Genomic DNA, 24,079 nt, shown 5'->3' with positions numbered 1-24,079 from the left:
GACCCCAAATCAAAGTCCGATTAACTCCTAATATTTTTGGACTAGACCATATTTTCTATCTCAATTTTTTTAGACCAGTCCATGTTTTAATTCTAGTCCATTCTTTCAATACTCAGTCCAAAATTTGACCCAGTCCACAAATGGACTGGGTCCAGCCCATTTTCGCCCAAAATAAGGGAAACCCTTTCCCTCTTTTCATTTTCCTCCATACCCACGCCGCACCCCTTTCTTCCTCTTTCTCTTCTTCTCCTCCTTTCCCGCCTCTCTCCGCCGCTCCTCTCTCTCCCCCTTTTCCTCCTTCTTCTCCGCCTCCCCACTCACGCCTGTCCCCCGCTCCCGTCTCTCTCATACGCTCCTATCCTTACTTTAATACAAACAAAAAGCCCTATAAATTTGGGGGGATTCAGTGTTTTTTGAAGAAAAAAATGGGACGGTTTCCTTGAGAGGAGTTTTGAAAATTCCAAACCTTATTTCTGTTCGCTCTTTTATTTTTTCGAAGTCAAGCATATAAAAATTTCGGGGGATTTTCTCAGGTTTTGGGAGGATACACAAGTTTTCCTGTCCTCAAGTCTTAAGCTTCGTTTCTACTTTAGTCTTGTTTTTATTTTAAAATCAGGAAGAAAAAAACCTTCTGTTAAAATTATAAGATTTGGGACTGAACATCGTTTTAAAAAAGGGATTATGAGGATTTGAGGGGATTTTCGGTATTTTGGGGGATTTATCAGATTTTGAGGAAGGGGATTCAGCGTCATCGTTTCGAATTCAAGAGCATGAAAATTCAGAGGTCTTTTGGTAGTCATTGCTAGAATCTGAAGACCATTTTGAAGTAACCAACTTATTTTCTAAAGAAAGAGTGTACTATTTCTGTTTCTATTGGGATTTTGACTTGTTGGTTCGTTTCAATCTGAGGTTCGAATCGCTCGTCGTACTTGGGTCTATTCATAACGAGAGAGTAGATTCGACGACCTCGGCGCCCTGTTCACTGTACCCAAAACAGGTCAGAAATACTCCTTCTCTCTCTGCCTTTAATTTTGTTATATACAGACTTATGTAGCTAAGTTAGTTTAATTTAGAGCGATTATGATTTAGCATGGTGATTAAGTATTTTGCGAAGTATGTTTCGTTAGTCCAGTTTGCCGAGATATCGGAACTGTATCATATAGTTAATTTGCCTTAATAGGATTGTATGTGCTAGAGTAGTTGGTTACTAAGCATGTTGATTATTGCCGGATGGATAATGTTTTCTACCTTATTTGATAGTTGAACATGTTCGGCATATTTAGATTGGCTCAAACTACTGGGTCTTATATGATCATTTCATCCTGTAAGCATGAATATGTGTTAGTTAGCCCAGCGCGTCTTTGTTCGAGTTGATTATGCGTATTGTTTGAATCTCCTCTGTTTAAAGTCCAACAAGGATCAATACCATGTTTTATCTATAATATATGAGGATGTCTACGATATCAGTGTGTAAAAATAACAACAGCCTTCTAGTCCTTCCCTTTTGTTTATCTTTCCCGCTTCTGTTGTAAAATCATAACGCTTAGTTCATTTTCAAGAACTTGTCGTTATAGTTTTTTTTAAAAAAATATATAGTTGATGTATATGTTTGTCCCTAGTTTCCTTGCTGTTCTTAAATGCCAAATACATATGTTAGCAACTTATGATTCTTTGAGTAGCATCCATAAACCAGGTATTCGACAATGTCAATAACTCTCCCTTTACTGTATTTCATCCCAAATAAATGTAGCAGTCTCCTGTTTGGATCACAGTAGGTTACATTTCAATTGCATCCCCTTTGAACTCTTTATTCTTAAAACTATGATTGAGTCCACACTTGAGAATTGATTCCTGTTTAATGCAATCATCTGTAACTTAATGATGAATATGAAATTGGTTTATTTAGTGTTAGTTCAACTAGAGGAACAAGCTCAGAGTTAGCAAAACTGTCTTGTCAAGTTCAGAAATTTAGAACATGTCTTTACTTTACTAAATTGGTTTCTCATTTAGTAGATGAGTTTAAAATTTGAGAAGTAGCTTGTTCAGTCGTTTATAACTGTGCTTTGATCCTTTTGTCTCAGACCTGTAGAGATCACCCTCATCTGAGGATCATCTTATAAAACAAGAAAGAAATTGTGTTTTAAAGGATTAAAAGTGACAAGTTTAATTTATGCAATTTATTTGTGTAAATAATGTCGCTTGAGTTTCTTTTACTGCACCACAGACTAAGCATATAGTTGTTTCATGTGTGTTAAGGGGACTGCACTGGTCCAACTGCGGTTATGCAATAGAATTGTTATGAACAGGCAAGTTGTTTCAATTAGGGTCATTGCAAAATTTATAAGTTAGAATGATATTATCCTTCTAGGACAGTCTAGGTAAAGCATATTATTCTTCCCTTGCGAGAAGCGTGTTGCTGCATTAAGTTTTATTAAACTTGGTTAATAATTTTCTTTTTGTTTCAATAGTATATAAGGTAGATGTTTCTCAGTGGGTTTAGTCCAATAACAATAGATGATTAATCAAGAAGCTTAGCAGATAACAAAAGGTGGTCTGTTTGGAATTGATGGAAAATTTGTCTGTTTCACTATTTGGTCATTAAAGAATCAGAATATTGTGTTAGCCTCACTATGGATTTCACTTCAACTGTTGCTTGACAATAACAACCCTCTCTGCTTAGTGCTACTCACGTAATGTTGTTGTCAACATGAATAGTGGTACATCCTAAAGACTAATGAAACTAGAATAACATTGTGGTCTTGTTCACTTTTATTTGTTTCTTTATGAATTTTGACAAGCAGATTTCCTTCTAATGGTTTTCTTATTTTCTTTTTTTCATTCTTTGCATGAACGTCGGAGCCGAAGAGTTCTACTTTGGGACTCAACGACACCGCAGGACCTGAGCGCGTATCCGCTACTTCACTCATATATCTCACCCTCTCGAATCACACATCCAAACCGAGAACGAACGAGAGGGGCACAACAAAACAGTAGACGTCCCATTAATAGCTTTCAATATCCTTCTTCTTATGCATTGTTGGTGTGGTTTTTCTTTGTCTATTTGGATGATTGTTTGACCATGATGTTAGGCATTGTGATGAGATTATTTTACTTAGAGCTTGACCCTATAAGAATTAGTCTCAAATGATTAGTTCAGAAAGCAATAACCGAAATGTTTTAATCATAATATTAGCCGTCATTAAGTAAATACAAAGTAAAAAGATGGATTTTATTCTAAGTAAGCTTCAACTTAAAATTTGAAAAAAAAAATGATTTTTTTTACCCATTGTTACATCACGTCATTTTAAAAAATGAAGGGAGATTTGCTTATGTATGATATCATCTTTCTTTCCTAAACAAAGTTCTACGTTATTCATGCTTATTCAAGTGACTAGTCCTATTTTTAGAGGTTTTTTTCAAAATACTTAGCTTTTTTATTGCAAGCGGTCCGCTGCACTTATGCTCATTGCTCAGTTGGCAATATTTTTAGAAGTGAATACAACATCACAAGTTTTACGTTAATCATTGCGTAGTGGTTTCAACGTCTCGTTTTAAAAAATAAATGATCGGAATATAATCAGTAGACATTTATATATTTTAACAACTCTTTAGCACATTTGCACTTAGCCTAATTAAATTTAAAGTCCGGTCGGTTAACCATTGTTAATGGGTCTTAAAGGATGCCTAATACCTTCCCTTTAGATTAATTTGAACCCTTACCTAGAATCTTAAGTTTCACAGACCTTAAACAGAGTTCACTTTAGAAAATAACTTTAATAAACTTTAGGTGTCCTAATTCACCCTAAATAATTAGGTGGCGACTCCTTAAAAACAAACAAAACAGGAATCTCCAATATGTCGTACTTCTAATTTTAACCCGGGTTAAAAAAGGGGTGTGACACCTGGTTGAATCATCAATGAAGGTCACGTAGTAGTGTGATCCTCCAAGAGAGGGGACAGTGGTAGGTCCCCACACGTCTGTGTGCACCAATTCCAGCTTCTCGACCTTCAACTCCTTGCCTGCATTTGAGAAGCTTACTCACTTTTGTTTTTCGAGAATGCAACTCTCACACGTATGAAGGTCCATCGTCTTCAACTCCAAAATTAAGCCATTTGTGACCAACAGCTTCATCCCCTTCTGGCTGATATGCCCCAACCGACAATGCCACAAATCTGTCTTCTTTGTGTTGTCAACCACAGCAACAGTATCACGACAGCTAGTCGTCATGTAGAGAGTGCCAATCTTTTTCCTCGGCCAACTACCATAGCACCTTTCGCCACCTTCCAAGACCCATTACCAAAGTTGAGATCATATCCCTCATCATCAAGCTGACCTACTGAGATCAGGTTTCGTATTAGCTTTGGAACATGTCTAACTTTTGTAATCTTCCACGAGGATCCATTTGTCATCTTCAAATTAATGTCTCCCGTGCCAACAACGTCTAGCGGCTCTCCATCGGCTAAATAAATTTTGCCGAGATTTCCAGCCACGTAGTTTGTCATTATATCATGATGTGGGGTGGTATGAAAGGACGCTCCTGAGTCAAGCACCCAAGAGTCTATCGGGCTGTCAACCGATAGAAACAACGCATCGCCACTGCTTTCTGTAGCAGAGTTGATTCCAGCCCCTTTGTTGTCCTCCTTCTTTGGCGCCCTGCAATTCTTCTTCAGGTGACCTGGTTTTCCACAGTTCCAACACTCAAGTGTTCGTCCTGGCCTAGATTGACCCCTGCCATTCCTTGACATCGATTTGCCCCTATTTCGGTTATAGTTTATGTCATAATTTCTGCTTCTGTTTTCAACATTAAAAGCAGAACTCGTCGATGCCTCTCCAGAATCTGTCATGCGTACCTCCTCAGCAAGGATACGATCCCTAACATCGTTGAACTTTAGTTTTTTTTACTGCCGACAGAATTACTAACCGCTGCTCTCATTGGCTCCCAGCTATTTGGTAGGGATGCTGATAAGTTGGTATTTTACCAATTTATCTCTTCTTTAATCTTATATTTTTGCTATATTGCTTGATAAAATTGTGCATTTAATATCCTTTACATCTATTTTACAGGTTTTATTTGATTTAAAAGTGATCGGAAGAAACCAAGTGAAAATTAAGTCAAAAAGAGGCCAAATGGGACAGTTTTGCAAAAAACGGGCCAGATCTGCAATTCCGAAATTCAGTGGGTATTTGTCATTCTTTCAACTTGAAAGAATTAGGTTACTATAAGATGATAACTTGGGAGAAAACATAGCAATCTTTGGCAGCTCAACACAAGTTCTTGGAGGCTAGGGTTTCACACCAACACATTGGAGGAGAAGATTGGAAGCACTTTAATGAGATATTCTTAATCCTTTCTTCAATTTCTTGTTTTGTATTGAATATTTATGTGTGTAGTATTTCATTTCAATACTTGAACCTTGTTTATGGAAGTATATATTGTTTAAGTTTGGATTGAATCTCTTGTTTTGCTTATGTGTTGAATGATTTTATTCATAATGAAGTGAGTTATTGTTTCTTTAATTAATCTCATTTTGAATGTTTTTTAAGGGAGTAGCTAACCCTAAGACTTGCCCATTTATTTCGATTTAAACTTGGAAGAGGTAAACTCGGGATTGGGAAAGATTAATTAACAAGAATTTGGAACGTTAACCCTCATCTAATGAAAATCGACCTAGGGATAGGTGATATCACTTGTAGCCATATTCGGGTGTTCTTAATGCTCCTAATTGCTTTAGGGATATTCAATTAGGTAGTCTAGTTAGTCTTCGGAAGAAGCTAATTTAGAGTCATTATCCGAGGCTACGTAATATAAACTCACCATTGTTTGTAAATCATGAAATACATTGGATCGTTACTAAAGAATAGTTTCCCTTGTATCCATGCTTGTGGCCATTGATCATTTTACTTGCTTTCTAGGTTAGTTTACATTTTTGCATTAGTTATAACTTTCTCAAAAAAAAACCAAAATATTATCAAGTGTTTGGCTTAGTGTAGAAAGTGAAAATTCCTACTTTTCCTAATCGCCTACATATTGTTCTCTGTGGGATTCGACCTCGATTCATAGTTGGGTAAATTATATTTGCATACGATCGTGCTCATTCTAATTAATAGGGTGAATTTGGACGTTATCAAAAATGGCGCCGTTGCCGGGGAACAATTTGGCGTATTTGGGTTAGTTTGGGATTTAAGCTAACTTGCTTTGGTCCAAACTTTCTTTGCTTTACATTATAAATAAAAAATAAAAAAACTGATCAGTTTTTCCAAAACTGCAAAACTGTCCAGTTTTTGCTTCTGCAGAAACTGTCCAGTTCTGAAAAAAACTGTCCTGTTTTTGCTTCTGCAAAACTGTCCAGTTTCTAAAAAAACTGTCCAGATTTTGCTTCTGCAAAACTGTCCAGTTTCTGAAAAAAAAACTGTCCAGTTTTTGCTTTTGCTAAAAAAAAAAATGGCATCATATAATGAAAATTGGTTGGATGGTAGTTGTCAATATTTTGATGACTCATGTCCATATTGTAGAGGACCTCACTTTTGGCAAGATTGTGAAAATGCTCCCGGGAGAGAGATGTGTGCACCGTCTCAATCCTATGATGAGAGTATTTGTAATATATGTGATGGTCAAGGTGGACATTGGGGTGATTGTCCCAATTATTTTGTTTCCCCTCCCCCAAGTTGTTCTAACAAAAATGCTAGTTGTGTTTTTGAGTTTGATAGGGACAATAACATAGCAAGTGAAGAACAAAGTGCCGGATATGAAGGTGTCATGGAATTGCTCCAAGCATACTTTGACCGAGAAAGGGAGGAGGAACAAGAACTCGTCGGGCAATCCATTTTGGAAATGAACAAATCACTTGAAGATGAAAAATTTTCAATTTCCATGGATGTGCCTATTCCTCAAAGTGAAGTAGTGGAAGAAAAGATTTCAAAATTACAAGATGAACCCGAAAATTCTTGTGACCACAACAAGAGTTGTGAAATTGAAGAAGTGGTTCAACTTGAAGAAAATGAGTCAATCCATAAAGAAGAAATCTACAATACTCGGAATGAGAAAATTGAGGAAATGTTGAATGGCATTATGGCGAGAAATGAAAAATATGGGAAGATTGTGGCCAAATGGTGGGAAGCAGTTCAATGTGGAGATGATGAAACTATCCAAAACATGGATTTCACCATGCTAGAATTTTTACAAGCTTTGGACGATTCTCACCATGAAGAAAAATTTGACAAAGTGGATATTATGAGCCAAGATTGGCTAATGAATCAAGCTCAACAACTTGAACTCTATGAGGATCACCGTGATGGATTTTCACGGATGATAGAAGAATTTCTAAAAATGCATGTTGAGCAAAGTCAAGAAGTGGAGTTACTTGAAATTGTTATCCAAAAATTGGAGGCCGAATTGAATGCAAAGATTGAGGCATGTGACGCTCAATATCAAAAGGCCATGGATAGTAGTTTTAAGTTGGTTTCCAATGAACAAGTGGTCACTATTGATTTTCAAGAGCTAATGATAAATTACCAACCAACAAATCCAAAAATAGTGAATGATGCCGAGATTGAAGAAATGATACTAGAGTTGCATAAAAAGTTCATGAAATCATTTTTGAAGACTCTAGTTCATTTATGGGTAAGGATGTCAAAATTCATGCAAATTTGAAATTTGAGCGCGTTGGACCACATTCGAACCATTTTTCAACATTGTGCTTGGTTGATGATATGGAAGTTGAACCAAACAAGCCAATGGAGAATTTTGGATATGAAGAAGAAAGCGTTTTTATTTTGAAGTTTTCTATGCCAAGAAGACAAAATGGCATTCCTCACTCAAAGGCCAAAAAGTGCAAAATGCGACATCCGAGAGTTGGCCTCTTTGCTTTCCTACCACCGCCTCATGAGCATCACCGGAATCTTGATTCAAAGTTGGGGCGCAAATTCATATCTTCCAAATGGAGGGAAAAGTGGTAAAAGGTAACCGTCGTGCCGCGACGTTAACTTAAGCGCTTGGTGGGAGGCAACCCATCGTTTTAAAAATTTTAAATTATTTTTGAAATTTGATTTTTTAGAATATTTTTGTTTATGGTTTTTGACTAATCTGCAAAGTTTCAGAATTTTTGGAGTTGTTTTGAGCAGGTCGAGTTTTCGGACAGCCCCAAACCAGTAGCTGCTGAAAATTGCCGAAACTGTCCAGTTCTGAAAAAACTGTCCAGTTCTGAAAAACAGTCCAGTTTTTGCTTCTGCAAAACTGTCCAGTTTTTGCTTGTGCAGTGAGGACACTGCAATGTTTTTAGTTGGGGGTGGCATGTGGTAGCACGTTATATTTTGGTTATGCTTGATTGTGTGCCCTTGTCGGGCTTATTTTGTGACTGTTGGTGTGGCTGTGGATAAACGTTACAAATGGAACTTGCTCAAATTTTTAAAAATTTCGTTCTTTTTACATGTTGTGGATTAGTCACTTTTGTTATTTTATTTCCGTTCTTAGTTAGGTAGTTTAGGAGTAAAAATGGTGTTGGGATGTGATTTTTTACCCCTTGGCTAATTTTTGGCTTGCTTGGTACCAATTTATTTAAACCTTAACATATGAACTCTTGATTTTTGAAAAAGAAAAATGATTGAAGTAAGGTTTCTTGTTGTGACTTTTAGATTTAATTTTTGGCTTTTACTTTCACTAATTAGTCTCTTTAGGCTATGAGTGACTTTTTGAGTTCATTTGTTTCAATTGGTTCTTGGATACATATTCTACTTGAGTTTTCATGTGCCATGTGTGATGAGGTTTATTTGTGAGTTCTTTTGCATTATTTGTGGTCTAGAACTTGCCCGGAATGAGTTTCAAGGCGAAATCCTAGACTACACTTGGTTTGAAAAATGATGTTAGGCCTTCCTTGAACCGCTTTTGTGCCTTAAATATCTTACCCTTGCATATTTTCCCTAATCTACCCCTTTTGAGCCTTTAACCTTTTCTTTGGCAACCATATTACAAGCTTTAACCTTTTGTCCTTCGTTGATCCATCTTTTGGTACCCTACCTCCTTAAGTGCGTTGAAAGTGCAAACATAAGCGAAAAGCCTAAGTTTGGGGGTGATGATTGGAAAAAGTTGTTATGTGGGAGTTACTTAAAAAAAAAATTGAACTGTTAAATGGTTGCCGTCGTTCAGTGTTACGGACCGTAACGTGTGTTACGGACCGTAACACCCATCGTAACATCATTAAATTTCCAAGTAAACTTTCTGGAAATTTGGATGACGTTACGGTGAGGTGTTACGGACCGTAACGTGTGTTACGGACCGTAACACCCATCGTAACACCATTGATTTCCATGTAAACTTTCTGGAAATTTGGGTGGTGTTACGGTGATGTGTTACGGACCGTAACACGTGTGACGGTCTGTCGAATGAGTTACGGTTCCTGTGCTATAAATGAATAACTTGAGTTACGGTTGGAGATACGGCCCGTAACACGATCGACGGTCCGTCGACGGTGTTACGGTGCAATGAAAAAAAAAAACTAGTGTGTGAATAATGGGAAGACTAAGTGGTGAAATGAAAAATGAAGAAAGGGGTGGAAAAATTTCAAAGGAAGTGTGCTTTGATTGTTGAAAATTGTAGTGCTTAGGGAGGTTTTTGAGTCACTATTTCCAAATTATATTCCTACCTTAACCAAAAGCCTACATTACAACCCTTTAAGTCCTAATTGATTTTGAACCAAGTGTGTCTATATTAGTGGAGAAATACATGAAGGGCAAGCTTATGGTACTACTTGTGCAATTGAACATCTTTGTGAGAGAAGAGAGTTAATTCTTTCTATTTAATATCCCATTTGTGTTTTGAATTACATTTTCTAAGTGTGGGATTCTCTCTTGAGTGTGAGGGCACATGAGAATTTAAGTTGTGAAATTGTTCCATTTTTCAATTGAGAGGAATGAACAAAAGAAAGTTGTTTTGTGATAAGGAGGCAAATTTTGAAACTTTATTGTCATGACTTGATTGCTACTTTGATTAACTTGGTGTTTGAGCACTTGAAAAGAAAATGAAGTTTTTAAGAAGAAAGTGGTGATTCATATGTTTTGAATTAATTGTTGGTACCAATCAAAGTCATGTTTTTGTGCTTAAAGTAGACTTCTTAACTTGGTATGATGTTGATGCACTATTGAGTCAATTCCTTAGAAAGAGATTTTATGTTTTGAATTGCTTGAGGCAAGCAATAGTTTAAGTTTGGGGGTTTGATAAGTTGGTATTTTACCAATTTATCTCTTCTTTAATCTTATATTTTTGCTATATTTGCTTGATAAAATTGTCCATTTAATATCCTTTACATTTATTTTACAGGTTTTATTTGATTTAAAAGTGACCGGAAGAAACCAAGTGAAAATTAAGTCAAAAAGAGGCCAAATGGGACAGTTTTGCAAAAAACGGGCCAGATCTGCAATTCCGAAATTCAGTGGGTATTTGTCATTCTTTCAACTTGAAAGAATTAGGTTACTATAAGATGATAACTTGGGAGAAAACATAGCAATCTTTGGCAGCTCAACACAAGTTCTTGGAGGCTAGGGTTTCACACCAACACATTGGAGGAGAAGATTGGAAGCACTTTAATGAGATATTCTTAATCCTTTCTTCAATTTCTTGTTTTGTATTGAATATTTATGTGTGTAGTATTTCATTTCAATACTTGAACCTTGTTTATGGAAGTATATATTGTTTAAGTTTGGATTGAATCTCTTGTTTTGCTTATGTGTTGAATGATTTTATTCATAATGAAGTGAGTTATTGTTTCTTTAATTAATCTCATTTTGAATGTTTTTTAAGGGAGTAGCTAACCCTAAGACTTGCCCATTTATTTCGATTTAAACTTGGAAGAGGTAAACTCGGGATTGGGAAAGATTAATTAACAAGAATTTGGGACGTTAACCCTCATCTAATGAAAATCGACCTAGGGATAGGTGATATCACTTGTAGCCATATTCGGGTGTTCTTAATGCTCCTAATTGCTTTAGGGATATTCAATTAGGTAGTCTAGTTAGTCTTCGGAAGAAGCTAATTTAGAGTCATTATCCGAGGCTAAGTAATATAAACTCACCATTGTTTGTAAATCATGAAATACATTGGATCGTTACTAAAGAATAGTTTCCCTTGTATCCATGCTTGTGGCCATTGATCATTTTACTTGCTTTCTAGGTTAGTTTACATTTTTGCATTAGCTATAACTTTCTCCAAAAAAAACCAAAATATTATCAAGTGTTTGGCTTAGTGTAGAAAGTGAAAATTCCTACTTTTCCTAATCGCCTACATATTGTTCTCTGTGGGATTCAACCCCGACTCATAGTTGGGTAAATTATATTTGCATACGACCGTGCTCATTCTAATTAATAGGGTGAATTTGGACGTTATCAGATGCCAACAAAATTAGAGCTTGCACTTCATCATCGAAATTAATTTTTACCGATGACAATTGATTTACAATGGTATTGAATTCATTTACGTGTGTAGCAACATGAGCATTTTCCATCATCTTTAGATGAAATAGTTTCTACATGAGAAATACTTTATTATTTGTCGAAAGTTTCTCATACATGTCAGACAATACCTTCATCATATCTGCGGTGGTCTTCTCCTTTGTCACGTTGTGAGCAACGTTCTTTGACAGCGTCAGCCGAATGTCTTCCAGAACTTATCTGTCTAGGAGATCCCAATCTGCTTGCTTCATCTCCTCTGGTTTCGGACTCAGAGGTTCATGAAGCTTTCTGCCATATAAATAATCTTCAATTTGCATTCTCCAGAATACAAAATCTGTACCATCGAATTTACCGATGTTGTGCGTCGTACCATCTTCGCCTCCCATCGTTTCTAAATCACAACACAACCTGTTGCTCTGATACCAGTTGTTAGGAATTTGAATCCCAAATCCGACCTTTATAAGCAGGTTCCCAGGAAAGATTGGAGGGTCACAGTTGGACCACTTGAATACCAACCTCCTTAGACAGAACCTACTTACGCCGTAATGTAAGCGAAGAATAAATAGCACACACAGATTTATAGTGATTCACCCTCAATGTGAGAGCTACGTCCACGTTGCTGCTGCAGATATTAGTAAACAAAGAAATATTACAAGTGTTTACAACACTCCACCTCACAACCCCAATCCCAATTTCGCTCAAGAATATTTTACTAAAAATTCTCTCAAAAATCTTCTCTTACTTAGGCTTTTCACTAAGAGTATTTCTCTTAGATTTTTTCTCTCTTTGGAATGTGTTATCTTCTTCAATTTTTTGTGTGTCTAGCAAATGAGAAAGCTTCCATATTTATAGGTATGAGATTAACCAATTAATGTCATTAGTGACTCAAGCAAGCACTTGACAATTTTCCAAAGACAAGGAAGATGTTTTTTTCCTCAAAACAAGAGAAGTGTTTTCTTCCTCAAAACAAGGGAAGTGTTTTCTTCCCTAAAATAAGGGAGGTGTTTTCTTCCTCAAAATAAGGGGATGGACCCAACATTATGCACATACGTACATAAATAAAAAGATGCACGTGCTTTGCACAAAAATTTCAAGATGATTAATATAAATCTAAAGAAGGTAAAATAATGCAGGACATATACCTTAAAATATAACTTATATAAATAATATCAATTGATTTTGAAATTAAGAGGAAAATAGACCAAATATTTTTTTATAAAGAATAAAGATGGTTGATACCCTACATGGAATTAAATGAACCTCACAATTCGAAAAAATAATTAAATTACACAAATAAAAGAAAAGATAAAAAAACTACATTCCTAAAAGTATATTGATGATAAAACAGGCTCAAAAGTGTGAGTTAATATCTTCTAATTCGAGAACCAAACATCTACTCCCTCAGTCCCATATTGTTGTCAACATTACTATAAATATTCTTTCCCAAAATACTTGTTAATTTACAAAATCAAAATAGAATTAATTAAGTTTTTCTACTTTGCCCTTTACATTAATGTTTTTTAAAGTAACCAATATTAATTAGAGTGCAACTAATTGGAGAGAGATAAGGAGAATGCACTAAAAATACACTTTTATTTATGAGTTATTAAAGGGCGTATAAAGGGGAAAGGGGACAAGTGATATAGGATGGAGGGAGTAACAAATAGTACTCAGCATAGGAATTTAATTTTTTATTGTTTCATTGGATGGGTGAATGATCGAAATTATATCTCAATGTATATGTTTTTGTTTCTCATCTAGTGTCCCGTACTAGTTTTCCTATATTGGGGGGAAAGACACTCCCTACTAAAGGTGACTCCGTGCCTAAGGGATTTCGAACCCGACACCTCTTGATTAAGGATGAAATAATACAAGTCACTACACCACAACCTTTGTTGGTGAAACACCTACTATTTTAAACTACTTTACAAGTGCATCTGGTAGTTTTATTAGCTTTCCATAATGCCCTTGCTATGAATTGTTATTTTTCATGTGAATGACAATTTTCTTCTTGATGAATAGCTTCCCATATCTCCCCTGCTACTCAGCTTATATATAGCAATTGTAACTAAGATTCAGTCTAAAACAATTTGCGGTCAATCATTAATGGCGGAGACTGAATTTTTACCAAGGGACTCAACTATGAAGAAGTAACATGCAATGATTACATGATGATAAACGGGGGGGAGTAGGGCAGTGGCAATGGGAAAGACTAATCTTAACCTACTAAATTTTAACTCATCTTGTCAGGCCCCCGATTAACATTTCTTTCTATTTTTGCCTTGCTCCATCGTACTTTTCTTAAAATTTCTTGGCTTTTTTTTTTTTTTATCTTCACTTGTAGCGCTTTACTTTATTTTTTATTTTTCTTTGTTTTGAATTAGTGCTCCTTCAAATCAATAATATCTTTGAAAAACGGGAAAGAGACTAATATGATGCATGAATGAGAAAGAGGAACTTGAAGAATATTGGGGAAGTGTCTAACAACAAGCACATAGTTTTGTTCGGCTAGTCACCTCATAGCCTTGGGTGGGTAGCTTTGAACACGGATGGGGCTCTTCGAGAGAATTTTGATGGGAACTGCAGGCGGTGTATTTCATGATTCTGATAGCAGGTGGTGAAGGATTTTCACTCAAAATTGGAGTTTGCATATTTAAAGCTGAGCTATGAGGAGTCCTCACTGACTTCAGGAAGCCTGGGATAGGGGTTGGCGCGCAGTTGCCTTGCAAATTGATCATGCTAGTGTAGTTCAAGTGTTGCAGGCTGGAAGAACTGTGCCTCGTCAGAATGGTGATATTGTCAACTGTTCGTCGCCTCTTGGCTAGGAACTGGGTAGTCTCTGTTGCCCCATATTTACAGGAAGGCTAATTCGGTTGCTGATGGGTTAGCCAATTTGACTTTTAGTTAAGAGTCTCGCTTTGAAAGACATTCACACGTGCCTTCTAATATTTCTTCGCGTGCTGCAGGAGATGCTGTTGGGATCTCATTGCTTCGCCTAGTTTCGGGCCAGTTTCTTGTTGTTTTAGTTCTCTTTAAAAAGAAAAAAAGAAAGAGGAACAATTTAGTTAGAATCTAAATGTAATCCCTAATTTTTTGAAAAAGGTAAAGAATATACGAATAAAACTGATAGTATTTTGTTTTAATATGCTACATTAATTACATAATCTGCCACTATGGAAATAATCCAAAAATAATGGTATTAGTCTACTTCGACTATTACTAATATCTACTTCCACTATACCGACTTCTACCATCTACTATCTACTATCTACTACTACTAGATGGCCCGAGCCCGTGCTCGAATGTTGTTATATAAAAGTGGTTTGACTTTTGCAAGGTACTTCCTTATTCATTTTGTAAGAGTTTAACTAAAAAAAAAAGAACCAATACCATCAAGTTAAATATTACTCATAAGATAATATGCTTCATATTATGCGGAACAAAGTTATATTATTACATTACCAAGCTTGCTAGAAAGAGAAAAAAGGCAACTACAGACTTAATTATGTTATAACTCCACATTCAAAGCACTATATTCTTTCTGAATAATTTAACAAGAATTTTCTTCAACACATACTAAAACTAAGCTGGAGATTTTGTTACAGGAAAGTGCAGATTCTTTAACTTTTTGTTGGTGGAATATCATTCTCAAAGAATATGATAATCCGCTTCTGAGTAAATTATAGTAACTGTATAGGAGCTTTTCTCACTTCACATTCAAAGTTTATCAAACATATAATAAGGAGGCAATCAAATCTTATCGTATAGAAATTGAGAAGGCAATATAGAAAATCTCCTTGTAAAGCACATACAGTTGCTATCCTTAAAGTATTCATAGTTTATCCTATGCTACATTATCAAGAATCAATACTGCATTTAGTAGCTAACAATACTTCACTCAGGAAAGAGTCATTGCTACAATCTCAGTCAGAATTCAAACTCTATTGGAGAAAATAATGAATAGAATGTGATTGTATTCCACAAGATGTGTTACTTTTAGAATGACAGACCTTGAAACAATCACTTCCATCTTCCCATGCTCAAGTGCAACATGGCAGGCCTTACTTTCCTTCTCCTTTTCAAATTGAATGGAAATTCCCCTAAGTTAGGCTTTCACGTTCAAAGACCGAAGCGAATTCCATAAAACATTAATACGACATCAACAAACTTCACAATGTCAATTCCAATGAAAATACAAATAAGTCGCACCTTCAGCCATCCATTTTCCGCATAACAGGATAAGGTGAAGTTATATCAGTAAATTACATCTGTGCATACCGACACTCATTTTTTGATTTTAAGACAAAACAAATGTGCATTATACATTTTTTCAGCCATCTACAGAGTAAGATTACCCGATAATGCTAAATAACCAATCCCCTTGCAGTAGTCTGTTACTATAATTCAATAGTTCTTTTAACAGTTTCCATCTCTTACCTCCATGCTGCATCGTCAAAATCTTCTTCCATAAACACCTTAAGCGTATATAATCTGTTGAAAGGAAATTGCACATAGAATTGTGCATGTTTCTAATCACTTTGTGATTATCATGTAGCTTTGATCATACTCAAATCTTTTTCAATAAGTGATAGTCAATTAATCAACGTTAGCAGAAATGTTATACACACCAATAAGATTATGTCAAATGGTCGTATATTAAGTACAGCTTCACGACAGAGAGGAGAAAACTACAGCTGTCTAATGCAGATATGCGATGTCATCAAATGATAAATTCCATGAATTTCCCAGTAAATTTTGGTAATGAATGAGAAGGTAAAGGCAAGTGCAGATAAAGAACCACTCAACACATCTATTGTCTGTAAACAAAATTACATCAGGTAGCTTTTCTGCTTTATTCCTCCTTTGTCTTGGAGAGGGAGATATACCTACAGTCTGTGGATTGGAATTCGAGATTCTTTTGATCAGTTTCTTTGCATTAGAGGAAAACCACAGTGGACATGTAAGTTCAGCTTAATGTATCTGCAATCAAATCAATTCCTCATTCTTAGACTTTTTGCCAATAATATTCACTTATCTCAACATTCTCTGTCAAGGGAAATACTCCTATATAATACAGATGGCATTTTGGAATGACCAGCAATAAATGAGGACACCTTCTTATCTAATGCCATGGGTGTGACTCTTCAAAAGGCAGATAACCAGAACGATTCCCATCATATATTGCTAAAAAAAATTACAAACTATAAAGCAAGAAAAAAAAACTGAAATTTAAGAAAAGATTACCACTTTTATCATAGGAATTTGAGAGTGAGATTGGTTTTTAACCTTTAGAAAGGTCCTCAAATAGCAGAGAAAAGCCATGAAGCCGCTGGTATAGGGGTTTGTCAATGCCGACTGCCAGGAATTGAGTTTTGCTTGCGAGAAAGTTCCTTTACACTTTCTTTCTAATAGGAAAACCAGGGAGAGAAAGCAACCTGAGAAAGGGGAAAGATGCGACGGAACATTATGAAGGAAAGGATGCCTCTAGAATCATGTCAGGCAAGCAATGAAGGACTTTTTATGATATCAGTAATCTAAGTTCCCATAGATAGATTGAAAAAAAGACATAAAGATAGGAGGAAAATATCGCTTTGAAACTCTTCGATACAAAGACTGATAGATTAACCTTTGAAAGTCTGAAGAGTAACAGATAAGAGCAAAAGAGAGAAACAAAAAGAAAACAATGAAAGCCAACGAAAGGTAAAGGTTGACAAGTTCTAGTACTACATGAAAAGTAACTACTTGATTCTACTATATGTATTAACACAGAACTGAAGACATAGTAAAATCATAGACGGTTAAGCATATCAACCTCTTGCACGTGATAATTAAAAGCAAAAGCTAGATAAACATTATACTCTTAAACTGAATCTTTCCACTACCCCAACTGCAAGAAAACTCTTAATCAATCCACATAAACTTTCATAATTTAATTTAAAAAAAATAAAAGGGGTACTTTCACTCTTCAAGAACTGATTCCCCAATATCTGAGTTGTCAAACATATTTATTTAACATTAGGTGGAGCCACATAGAATTACAATAAGAAATACTTATCAAGTAAAATTAAAAAAAGGATTGAACGCAAACTGGATTTTTTTTTCTTCCAAGAATGGAACTTTCCCAACATTTTGAGCTTCCAAACAATCTTGTTTCACATTAATCGACCTATATATAGTAATAGAAACAAATAGTCACCAAAATAAAGCTAAGAATAAAAAAAGGAAAATTATAATAGAAACAGTGAAATGAATAGCGAAGCTAATCGAGGGAAGGGCACATACTGTTGTTTTTTTTTTTTCTTCCAGAATTGTGGTGAGAAAAGCCATGTGTGCTGAGCAAAATCACTTTTACCAGCGAGCGAAATGACGGTTCTGCCCTTGGTCGTAGAAAACGCAGTCAACAAAAGCTCTATATTTTCATTATAATCCTGCTTAGAGTAATGGTTTCATGGGAACAACATCAAAACTAAGATTCTACTTTATATATTATAAAGATAAATCAAATTTCTCCGACATCAAATTAGAAAACCTAGAAAGTAAAAACACACCTAAAGAGAAAGTAAAAACACACCTAAAGAGAAATATAAAGTAACCTTGAGTTATCTTCACACAGATAAAGTAATATGATATAACAGAAGTGTTCTGAAAAAGTAATATTTTTTTTTTCACCGATTGAGCGAATAAGTTCTACTTTCAACTACCTCAATATTTTCAGTCATTCAATAAAGTCACTAACTAAATCTCCAAGTACTGAGACCAAAGTAGTACTTCTGATCTAATATGATCTAAAACATAGAATTTGTATTTTTGGTTCAAAAAGGACAAACTCAATTTGTTGTATCTATTGTTCTTTATTTGTTTTAAGAACAATTTCTGCTAGTTTGTTACCTTATAGAACATTCTTGTCTATTTCCTTGCGTTAAATCTTTATAGCTGTTGTTCTTTTCCTCATTGCATTCCAATGTATCCTCCAAGCGTACACCGCAAGGAAGGGGTGTTGATCCATCATCCCCTATCCATCGATCTGCACATGTAACAAAGCAGGATACATTTGTTTTAGTCTTAGCAGTGAAATGATAAGTTCTTCCACCATACTACCATCGTATCGAACATAACAAATTATAACCAGAAGTTCAACCACAAGAGTATTGTATAATGTCTACAAGATTTCTATCAAATGATTACAACCTACATATCAAGATAACATACCTTGAGAATAAATAGTGTAATGGAAATGTTATTTTCTAATGCAATCACCTTAACATTATCATCATGCTGGGTAAAAAAATTCCGGAATCAGAATCGAGCAAGATCTTCACTCAATTTCCTCGTTATCGTCGAGTCAACACAAGACTCATTTCAAATAAACATGATTCCTTCTGACCACATGTAGTTGACAAGAGCATCTGTCCATGTTTTACTATCAGGCTCAACCTTATAATCCATATTAGTTAAGTCAGCAACGAATTAGTCATATAAGAGGATTAGTTTGAATTGCTTAAATACATTATCCCCAATCTTTTTATTTAATGTGTATCAAATTAACGGTCAGTACTCATGTATCTACGTTTCTTCTGAAGTCTGAAAAGTAGTCCATTACTTAGCTGATTCATGCAGTTAGTTTTCGGAAATGTAAAAAGTATTGATCAACCTTTCCTTCATTTTGGCCCCCTGTTGTGCTCCATGCTTCCAAGATCACAACCATAACTGAACACATAATCGCTACAACTTCAGATTGTTCATTCGAGTCAGTGTTTTTTCTTTCACTTTGAAGTAGAAGAATAAGCTTGAAAAGCTTTTGAAAAACGATTCCAATGTAACCCTACAGTGTTCTATCAAGAAACTTCTATCTATTTAATAACGGTTAAATAAATGTTATAATCTCATTAACAGGACTCCAGGACCAAAAAATAGACCTCCATTAACAGTGATTTCATTCACAGCAGATTAGAGGATTTCCCATACACGAAGATGATTATCAAAAAGATATTCCCAAACTTGAACCACCATATTTTCTGCTCTATTGATCCGGTTTATTAAAACTACATCAAACAGTATCCGCCTACAGAATCATAAATGGCATGGACTTGTAGCACTATAAATGAAAAACAGTATAGTACCTGTAGTTTATGTTGCTCAAGTATAATAATGATTCTATCACTATAATGATGACTAACACTCATTTATTCAACCAAAGGAGGACACTATTACATTGTACGTATATGAGTATGAGAATTTTAAGTGGGGAAATGAACAAAAGGGAAACAATGTTAACCTGAACTGGTTCTCCAAATATGAACTTTTCATTTCAGATCATCTTCTTCCTGTATTAACAGCTGCATGTCCAACTGTGACAGAAAAACAGTAAATCAAGGCTGGAGTAAGTCAGCATGTTGGCCTTGCATCCTCCAACTCAGTACATTGAGGTATTCAGAAAGGCAGTTAATCTTGAAATCAAAGATCAAAAAAAGCCTAAACATGCATTAATATACCATCAAGTAGTAAATGCAAAATCCAACATTTGCTTTATTTCACAAAAATCAGCACCTCACATCCTGCACACAAAACACAGATAATAAAAAATTACTATTTTTCTCAAATAGTCAGCTGCATATCTTTTATTCTTATTCTCTTGTTAAGCTTATGTTCATTTGGTTTTTCCGACTTTTTCCATTTAATCTTCCCTAATTACTGTATGCTATTCGATGCACCAAAACACAGTAGTATGCCATTTAGCATAGAAAAGAACATGTAGCTGTAACTAACCGCAAAGAAAAGAGCATGCGACTGTAATTGACTTTTAACTTTCAGAAGATAATGAATTTCCAAGGCTACTCATAAAACTTTCTTTCTCAAGTTGAGTTAAAGAATCCAACAAAATAAGATAGAGGAAAGGAAATAAAGTTAAAGATGAGAAAAGACAATATAAATTTATTTCACAACAAACAGTATCTAACAATGACCTATAACTCTGAGGTACTCAAAAAGCTCCAGCAACAAACTTAACTTCCGAGACCCTTTCAACAGCATCATCAATTTAGTCAGAATATTCTGAAATTCCAAAAAGTGTCTCAAATAATCGAGAAATAACTGATACCTAAAAGGAACAATCACCAGCAAAATTATAATAGCCAGTCCATTTAAAAAATTGTAATGCCAGTAAGAGTGTAATCAGTCATACGAATGTGTCTTGCTTATTGCGTATGTGAAGACTGTTGAAGAAACTTTGAAGCACACCCCTATTCTACTTTTTGAAGCATGAAAGAACTACAAGACGGACAATCTTCGATTAATTTTTAAAGTTCTCAGCATAGGACGTCAACGCACTTTTATTAACTCTCAATGCAATTCTAATATGCAAATTTCGGCCAATAACTTTACCAGTTTAAAAAAAAAAATGCAAATGTCAGCCAAGCATGTAAAAGTAAAAGGTTCATATCCTCATCTACTCTATATACTATGTTTCTTATTGTTTTTCACTTTGTATGAAGAACAATTACAACTACACATAGATCTATTATCTAACATACACATCTCCTGAACATGGAGCCATAAATCATACTTAATATCAGAAGAACAAGAGATACCCGAACGATTGACTTGTATGCAAACTATACGACAATCAAGAATCAATATTAAAAAGTTGCAAACAAAATTAAACATAACTAAGACGAAGACATGCATCAGAAGAAAAAGAACACCAGTTGAGGCATATAGCCAAGAAATTATCACTAAGGACAATTACAATAAGCTCAAGATATTATACCTACTCTCATTACATCTGAATCTAATCTATGCTGGTGCAGAAGATTCTGTCAATTGTCAATATTCATGTCTGAGCTTCAATCTTTTAATTGTATGTCCATCTCTGAAATCAAAGTTTAATCAAGTTATGAAAAGCCCAATTTCAAAGGAAAAATCGCAAAATTCTTCATAAAACTACAAAATTAAAATAAATCACCACATCCAACACTTCATTGATGCAAAAGAGGTAATATCATACGAACCAAGAACAATGAGAAAAGGAAGAGAGTTCAATTAAATTCTTAAAACCCCAATTTCAAAGTGACGACCTCAAAATCCTTCATAAAACTATAAAATTAAAGGGTAGGCCAACAAATCAAAACCAAACCGATCCATCTACCAGATATTAATCATCAAACTATCTCTGTAATAATCATTCGGATATTGATCAAACGCCCCACAAGATATATCAACAAAATAACTCAAAGAAGTGTCAGTAATAGACAACACCAGCAAAAAAGATGGAGAAAGATGAAAAACATCACTAATTTAAGTGATAGCCAGTCAACTGGAAGGGGAAAAAAAAAAAAAAAAACGAAAATTTCTTATAGACATTTATTTAATCTATCCTAAAATACCCAATTTGAAATTCCAGGTCAAAACCTCAAAATCCAAATAAGCACAATCAGAGGTCCAATCTATAGCGAAAACTCAGATTATAAAACTATAGGTTACCTTGAATAGAGCAAAAACCAAGCTTGAAAGTAGCCGGCTGGTTTCTTCGAGTTTCCAGAAATCTAACTTGATTAAACTAATTTTTGGGGAGAACATAGCACGATAATGAAAAGGGATAAAGAAATGAGCTCTTATCAAACTATTTCTTGGAATTGATCAAAACTTTTTCCATCCAAACTTGTTCTTTGATAGAAATCGCAAAAAGAACACGCCAAATTAAAGGAGGAATCTACAGAAAATTGAACTCATCGGAAAGGCAAACAAAACCAGTACAAAACTGATCGGATGAAGGAAGGCAAAAGGGAGAAGATTGCAGAACATGGTAGAATTGTAATGAATATGTGCTTGATTTTAATTATCGGATGAAGGAAAGCAAAAGGGAGAAGATTGCAGAACATGGTAGAATTGTAATGAATATGTGCTTGATTTTAATTAATAATTGGACCAGCGCGAAATTATAGTTTTACCCTTCGTCGTCCGAGGAACCTTCACTTATTAATAGTAGATAGAAATAAGTGGGGATAAGCAAGCACATCTGGCTCTGGGTCAACATGCTTGCCGACCAGAGGGTAAATATGGAATTTTATGAAAATTACGCATTTCTATTATGTACATAGCTGCAGAGAAAGTTGAACTGTTGCCTCAGTTGACAGAAAAACCAGCAACCTTTTGATTTATGCCTAGATGCATCCCTATTTTTAGGCAGCTTTTTGCACCTAGTCCTTCATTTTACCTCATCATCGGCGTTAGTGCTTTTTAGTAAATGCCTCCAAGTTTGAGGGCTTTTGAATGTCAGCAAAAGGTCATGACGTCAGAAGCACCGCCAATCAATGCAATATACTCCCTTGAGCATGGGTGGGAGGCAAAAAAATTAAAATTATTGTCCTTTGATGCCACCATTTCAAATTTTGACCCCATTAACAAAAGGGAGAAGGACACAAATGGCCGCTAGGTAGAGGTGGGTATAAACACAGTAAATCAAAAATCGAAAAATCGGATCGAACAGAATTAATTCGGTTTTTCAATTTCAATTTTTCGATATTTTGGTTCGGTTTCATTTTTTTTAATAACAATTTTGATGTTCGGTTCCGGTTCACCAATTCTTCAATTTTTTGGTTAAATCAAAAATTTACTAAACAATTTTTACAACTCTCAGATCACTCAGGCCACTCCACTCACTTAGGCCCAAATTAATATATGCAAGCCCATCCCTAACATACTTTGCGAAGGTACAGGTTACATTTGTTTAATTCTTATCAAAGTCATAAACACAAATACCATTCTGCCTATAATATGGATATACTTGAACTTATGCTTCTGACTAGCTCTTTCTTTTTCCTCAAATGATATTATCTCCTTTTTCATTTTTTTTTTAAATGGTGCGTTCTGTGTTGGTTTTATAATGAATTTCTTGTTTTGCTTCTTTTTTTAAGGCTGGCCTACTGTTCAGAATAAGAATTGAACGTCTACCTAATCTAGTACTTTGTCCAAAGTTTTACAAGGATAGCCCATTTCAAACTAAGATATAAACATTGGATTGAATTGAACTTGTTATGATATATACATCCTGCAAGCACTATTCCTTTATGCTTTGGCTGAAAAAACTGTTGATTGGTACATTCCTAGCACATTTATCGTGCTACCTATTTAATTAAAATATCTCATTTTTAATTAAAAAGAAAGTTCATTTTACAAGCAGAAAAGCTAATTAGAAAAATCAAAACCGAACCGAACTTCAAAAAACCTAACCAAACCAAATTAATTCGGTGCGATTTTCGGTGTCCACTTTCAAAAAACCGAACCGAAGAACCAAACGCCACCCTACCGCTAGGCCCAAAATAAACCCACGCCTGACTCAAGTTTTCTCAAACCCAAAAAGTAAACCTTAAACAATTTTCATGCAGGGGCCAAAAGATTTATAAAGTTGCCTCTAAAGGCTGGCCTGCCCAACAGCCCAGCCCAAACACTTTTTTGAAAAGAAAAAAAAAATTCAGACCTATTGTGGCGACTAAAGGTCGCCACTAAAGGCCTGCTACAAAAGAAATATCAGGATATTTAGTGGCAACTAAAAACGTCGTCACTAAAGGTTAAATAGCCCAAAACATGTATAATATATGTATATTTAGTAAGAAATATTCCAAAAAACTCTGAGGCGATTTT

General features: G+C 35.2%; 1 long non-coding RNA gene across 10 annotated transcripts; it reads right to left on the bottom strand.

Annotated features, from left to right (window-relative positions):
• Positions 1 to 13,876: 13,876 nt before the first annotated feature.
• Positions 13,877 to 22,728, bottom strand: LOC132620438 (uncharacterized). 10 transcript variants are annotated; one of them, XR_009574903.1, is made up of 8 exons: positions 21,920 to 22,728; positions 21,207 to 21,308; positions 19,933 to 19,995; positions 19,716 to 19,788; positions 18,329 to 18,464; positions 17,723 to 17,868; positions 15,451 to 16,875; positions 13,877 to 14,470 (listed from the first exon to the last, which is right to left on the bottom strand). It is a non-coding gene; the product is annotated as an uncharacterized LOC132620438 (long non-coding RNA). The 10 variants fall into 10 exon arrangements; XR_009574909.1 differs by lacking the exon at positions 13,877 to 14,470 and having other exon boundaries at positions 15,198 to 15,931; positions 16,327 to 16,875; positions 21,920 to 22,722; XR_009574907.1 differs by lacking the exon at positions 13,877 to 14,470 and adding an exon at positions 20,404 to 20,491 and having other exon boundaries at positions 15,198 to 16,875; positions 21,920 to 22,717.
• Positions 22,729 to 24,079: the final 1,351 nt, after the last annotated feature.

This window comes from Lycium barbarum, chromosome 11 (assembly GCF_019175385.1).
Source record: "Lycium barbarum isolate Lr01 chromosome 11, ASM1917538v2, whole genome shotgun sequence".
NCBI lineage: Eukaryota > Viridiplantae > Streptophyta > Magnoliopsida > Solanales > Solanaceae > Lycium > Lycium barbarum.
Note: the sequence above shows the minus strand (reverse complement) of the source record. Positions and strands in the feature narration are given on the sequence as shown.